Below are 6,123 nucleotides of genomic sequence, written 5' to 3'. Positions count from 1 at the left end.
TGTTCTATAAAAGGGGATTAGTGCCCCATACTGTTCTATAAAAGGGGATTAGTGCCCCATCCTGTTCTATAAAAGGGGATTAGTGCCCCATCCTGTTCTATAAAAGGGGATTAGTGCCCCATCCTGTTCTATAAAAGGGGATTAGTGCCCCATACTGTTCTATAAAAGGGGATTAGTGCCCATACTGTCCTATAAAAGGGGATTAGAGCCCCATCCTGTTCTATAAAAGGGGATTAGTGCCCAATTACAAGGGGATTAGTGCCCCATACTGTCCTATACAAGGGGATTAGTGCCCCATACTGTTCTATAAAAGGGGATTAGTGCCCATACTGTCCTATAAAAGGGGATTAGAGTCCCATCCTGTTCTATAAAAGGGGATTAGTGCCCCATACTGTTCTATAAAAGGGGATTAGTGCCCCATACTGTTATATAAAGGGGGATTAGTGCCCCATCCTGTTCTATAAAAGGAGATTAGTGCCCAATACAAGGAGATTAGTGCCCCATACTGTCCTATAAAAGGGGATTAGTGCCCAATACAAGGAGATTAGTGCCCCATACTGTCCTATAAAAGGGGATTAGTGCCCAATACAAGGAGATTAGTGCCCCATACTGTCCTATAAAAGGGGATTAGTGCCCCATACTGTTCTATAAAAGGAGATTAGTGTCCAATACAAGGAGATTCGTGCCCCATACTGTCCTATAAAAGGGGATTAGTGCCCAATACAAGGAGATTAGTGCCCCATACTGTCCTATAAAAGGGGATTAGTGCCCAATACAAGGGGATTAGTGCCCCATACTGTCCTATAAAAGGATTAGTGCCCAATACAAGGGGATTAGTGCCCCATACTGTCCTATAAAATGAAAGGAGATTAGTGCCCCATACTGTCCAAATACAAGGAGATTAGTGCCCCATACTGTCCTATAAAGGAGATTAGTGCTACAAGGAGATTAGTCCCCATAAAAAAAGGGGATTAGTGCCCCATACTGTTCTATAAAAGGGGATTAGTGCCCCATCCTGTTCTATAAAAGGAGATTAGTGCCCTATACAAGGAGATTAGTGCCCCATGCTGTCCTATAAAAAGGGATTAGTGCCCAATACAAGGAGATTAGTGCCCCATACTGTCCTATAAAAGGGGATTAGTGCCCCATACTGTTCTATAAAAGGGGATTAGTGCCCCATACTGTTCTATAAAAGGGGATTAGTGCCCCATCCTGTTCTATAAAAGGGGATTAGTGCCCAATACAAGGAGATTAGTGCCCCATACTGTCCTATAAAAGGGGATTAGTGCCCCATACTGTTCTATAAAAGGGGATTAGTGCCCAATACAAGGAGATTAGTGCCCCATACTGTCCTATAAAAGGGGATTAGTGCCCCATACTGTTCTATAAAAGGAGATTAGTGCCCAATACAAGGAGATTAGTGCCCCATACTGTCCTATAAAAGGAGATTAGTGCCCAATACAAGGGGATTAGTGCCCCATACTGTCCTATAAAAGGGGATTAGTGCCCCATCCTGTTCTATAAAAGGGGATTAGTGCCCCATCCTGTTCTATAAAAGGGGATTAGTGCCCCATACTGTTCTATAAAAGGGGATTAGTGCCCCATCCTGTTCTATAAAAGGGGATTAGTGCCCCATCCTGTTCTATAAAAGGGGATTAGTGCCCCATACTGTTCTATAAAAGGGGATTAGTGCCCATACTGTCCTATAAAAGGGGATTAGAGCCCCATCCTGTTCTATAAAAGGAGATTAGTGCCCTATACAAGGAGATTAGTGCCCCATGCTGTCCTATAAAAAGGGATTAGTGCCCAATACAAGGAGATTAGTGCCCCATACTGTCCTATAAAAGGGGATTAGTGCCCCATACTGTTCTATAAAAGGGGATTAGTGCCCCATACTGTTCTATAAAAGGGGATTAGTGCCCCATACTGTTCAATAAAAGGGGAGTAGTGCCCCATACTGTTCAATAAAAGGGGATTAGTGCCCAATACAAGGAGATTAGTGCCCCATACTGTCCTATAAAAGGGGATTAGTGCCCAATACAAGGAGATTAGTGCCCCATACTGTTCTATAAAAGGGGATTAGTGCCCAATACAAGGGGATTAGTGCCCCATACTGTCCTATAAAAGGGGATTAGTGCCCAATACAAGGAGATTAGTGCCCCATACTGTCCTATAAAAGGAGATGAGTGCCCAATACAAGGAGATTAGTGCCCCATACTGTCCTATAAAAGGGGATTAGTGCCCCATCCTGTTCTATAAAAGGGGATTAGTGCCCAATCCTGTGCCCCCATCCTGTTCTATAAAAGGGGATTAGTGCCCCATCCTGTTCTATAAAAGGGGATTAGTGCCCCATCCTGTTCTATAAAATGTGATTAGTGCCCCATCCTGTTCTATAAAAGGGATTAGTGCCCCATACTGTTCTATAAAATAAAAGGGATTAGTGCCCCATCCTGTTCTATAAAAGGGGATTAGTGCCCCATACTGTTCTATAAAAGGGGATTAGTGCCCATACTGTCCTATAAAAGGGGATTAGAGCCCCATCCTGTTCTATAAAAGGGGATTAGTGCCCAATTACAAGGGGATTAGTGCCCCATACTGTCCTATACAAGGGGATTAGTGCCCCATACTGTTCTATAAAAGGGGATTAGTGCCCATACTGTCCTATAAAAGGGGATTAGAGCCCCATCCTGTTCTATAAAAGGGGATTAGTGTCCCATACTGTTCTATAAAAGGGGATTAGTGCCCTATACTGTTCTATAAAAGGGGATTAGTGCCCCATCCTGTTCTATAAAAGGATATTAGTGCCCAATACAAGGAGATTAGTGCCCCATACTGTCCTATAAAAGGGGATTAGTGCCCAATACAAGGAGATTAGTGCCCCATACTGTCCTATAAAAGGGATTAGTGCCCAATACAAGGGGATTAGTGCCCCATACTGTCCTATAAAAGGGGATTAGTGCCCCATCCTGTTCTATAAAAGGAGATTAGGGCCCAATACAAGGAGATTCGTGCCCCATACTGTCCTATAAAAGGGATTAGTGCCCAATACAAGGAGATTAGTGCCCCATACTGTCCTATAAAAGGGATTAGTGCCCAATACAAGGAGATTAGTGCCCCATACTGTCCTATAAAAGTCCTATAAAAGGAGATTAGTGCCCAATACAAGGGATTAGTGCCCCATACTGTTCTATAAAAGGGGATTAGTGCCCAATACAAGGGGATTAGTGCCCCATACTGTCCTATAAAAGGGGATTAGTGCCCAATACAAGGAGATTAGTGCCCCATACTGTCCTATAAAAGGAGATGAGTGCCCAATACAAGGAGATTACTGCCCCATCCTGTTCTATAAAAGGGGATTAGTGCCCCATACTGTTCTATAAAAGGGGATTAGTGCCCATACTGTCCTATAAAAGGGGATTAGTGCCCCATCCTGTTCTATAAAATGAGATTAGTGCCCCATACAAGGAGATTAGTGCCCCATACAAGGAGATTAGTGCCCCATACTGTCCTATAAAAGGGGATTAGTGCCCAATACAAGGGAATTAGTGCCCCATACTGTCCTATAAAAGGAGATTAGTGCCCCATACTGTCCTATAAAGGGGATTAGTGCCCCATCCTGTTCTATAAAAGGGGATTAGTGCCCAATACAAGGAGATTAGTGCCCCATACTGTTCTATAAAATGAGATTAGTGCCCAATACATGGAGATTAGTGCCCCATACTGTTCTATAAAATGAGATTAGTGCCCAATACAAGGGGATTAGTGCCCCATCCTGTTCTATAAAAGGGGATTAGTGCCCCATACTGTTCTATAAAAGGGGATTAGTGCCCCATACTGTTATATAAAGGGGGATTAGTGCCCCATCCTGTTCTATAAAAGGGGATTAGTGCCCCATCCTGTTCTATAAAAGGGGATTAGTGCCCCATCCTCTTCTATAAAAGGGGATTAGTGCCCTATACAAGGGGATTAGTGCCCCATACTGTCCTATAAAAGGAGATTAGTGCCCAATACAAGGGGATTAGTGCCCCATACTGTCCTATACAAGGGGATTAGTGCCCCATACTGTCCTATACAAGGGGATTAGTGCCCCATACTGTCCTATAAAAGGAGATTAGTGCCCAATACAAGGGATTAGTGCCCCATACTGTCCTATAAAAGGGGATTAGTGCCCAATACAAGGGGGGATTAGTGCCCCATACTGTCCTATAAAAGGAGATTAGTGCCCAATACAAGGAGATTAGTGCCCCATACTGTCCTATACAAGGGGATTAGTGCCCCATACTGTCCTATAAAAGGAGATTAGTGCCCAATACAAGGGGATTAGTGCCCCATACTGTCCTATACAAGGGGATTAGTGCCCCATCCTGTTCTATGATGCAGAGAGAGTGTATACTGGTTGTGTCTATACAGTAGTAGAGTAGAGTGTATACTGGTTGTGTCTATACAGTAGTAGAGCAGAGTGTATACTGGTTGTGTCTATACAGTAGTAGAGTAGAGTGTATACTGGTTGTGTCTATACAGTAGTAGAGTAGAGTGTATACTGGTTGTGTCTATACAGTAGTAGAGTGTATACTGGTTGTGTCTATACAGTAGTAGAGTAGAGTGTATACTGGTTGTGTCTATAGAGTAGTAGAGTGTATACTGGTTGTGTCTATACAGTAGTAGAGCAGAGTGTATACTAGTTGTGTCTATACAGTAGTAGAGTAGAGTGTATACTAGTTGTGTCTATACAGTAGTAGAGTAGAGTGTATACTGGTTGTGTCTATACAGTAGTAGAGCAGAGTGTATACTGGTTGTGTCTATACAGTAGTAGAGTAGAGTGTATACTGGTTGTGTCTATACAGTAGTAGAGTAGAGTGTATACTGGTTGTGTCTATACAGTAGTAGAGTAGAGTGTATACTGGTTGTGTCTATACAGTAGTAGAGTAGAGTGTATACTGGTTGTGTCTATACAGTAGTAGAGTAGAGTGTATACTAGTTGTGTCTATACAGTAGTAGAGTAGAGTGTATACTGGTTGTGTCTATAGAGTAGTAGAGTGTATACTGGTTGTGTCTATACAGTAGTAGAGCAGAGTGTATACTAGTTGTGTCTATACAGTAGTAGAGTAGAGTGTATACTGGTTGTGTCTATACAGTAGTAGAGTAGAGTGTATACTGGTTGTGTCTATACAGTAGTAGAGTAGAGTGTATACTAGTTGTGTCTATACAGTAGTAGAGTAGAGTGTATACTGGTTGTGTCTATACAGTAGTAGAGTGTATACTGGTTGTGTCTATACAGTAGTAGAGTAGAGTGTATACTGGTTGTGTCTATACAGTAGTAGAGTAGAGTGTATACTGGTTGTGTCTATACAGTAGTAGAGTAGAGTGTATACTGGTTGTGTCTATACAGTAGTAGAGTGTATACTGGTTGTGTCTATACAGTAGTAGAGTAGAGTGTATACTGGTTGTGTCTATACAGTAGTAGAGTAGAGTGTATACTAGTTGTGTCTATACAGTAGTAGAGTGTATACTAGTTGTGTCTATACAGTAGTAGAGTAGAGTGTATACTAGTTGTGTCTATACAGTAGTAGAGTGTATACTGGTTGTGTCTATACAGTAGTAGAGTGTATACTGGTTGTGTCTATACAGTAGTAGAGTGTATACTGGTTGTGTCTATACAGTAGTAGAGTGTATACTGGTTGTGTCTATACAGTAGTAGAGTAGAGTGTATACTGGTTGTGTCTATACAGTAGTAGAGTAGAGTGTATACTGGTTGTGTCTATACAGTAGTAGAGTGTATACTGGTTGTGTCTGTACAGTAGTAGAGCAGAGTGTATACTAGTTGTGTCTATACAGTAGTAGAGCAGAGTGTATACTGGTTGTGTCTATACAGTAGTAGAGCAGAGTGTATACTGGTTGTGTCTATACAGTAGTAGAGTAGAGTGTATACTGGTTGTGTCTATAGAGTAGTAGAGCAGAGTGTATACTAGTTGTGTCTATACAGTAGTAGAGTAGAGTGTATACTGGTTGTGTCTATACAGTAGTAGAGTAGAGTGTATACTGGTTGTGTCTATACAGTAGTAGAGTGTATACTGGTTGTGTCTATACAGTAGTAGAGTAGAGTGTATACTGGTTGTGTCTATA

The sequence above is a fragment of the Oncorhynchus keta genome, chromosome 18, assembly GCF_023373465.1.
Source record: "Oncorhynchus keta strain PuntledgeMale-10-30-2019 chromosome 18, Oket_V2, whole genome shotgun sequence".
Classification (NCBI taxonomy): Eukaryota; Metazoa; Chordata; class Actinopteri; order Salmoniformes; family Salmonidae; genus Oncorhynchus; species Oncorhynchus keta.
This window is presented reverse-complemented; position numbering follows the sequence as displayed.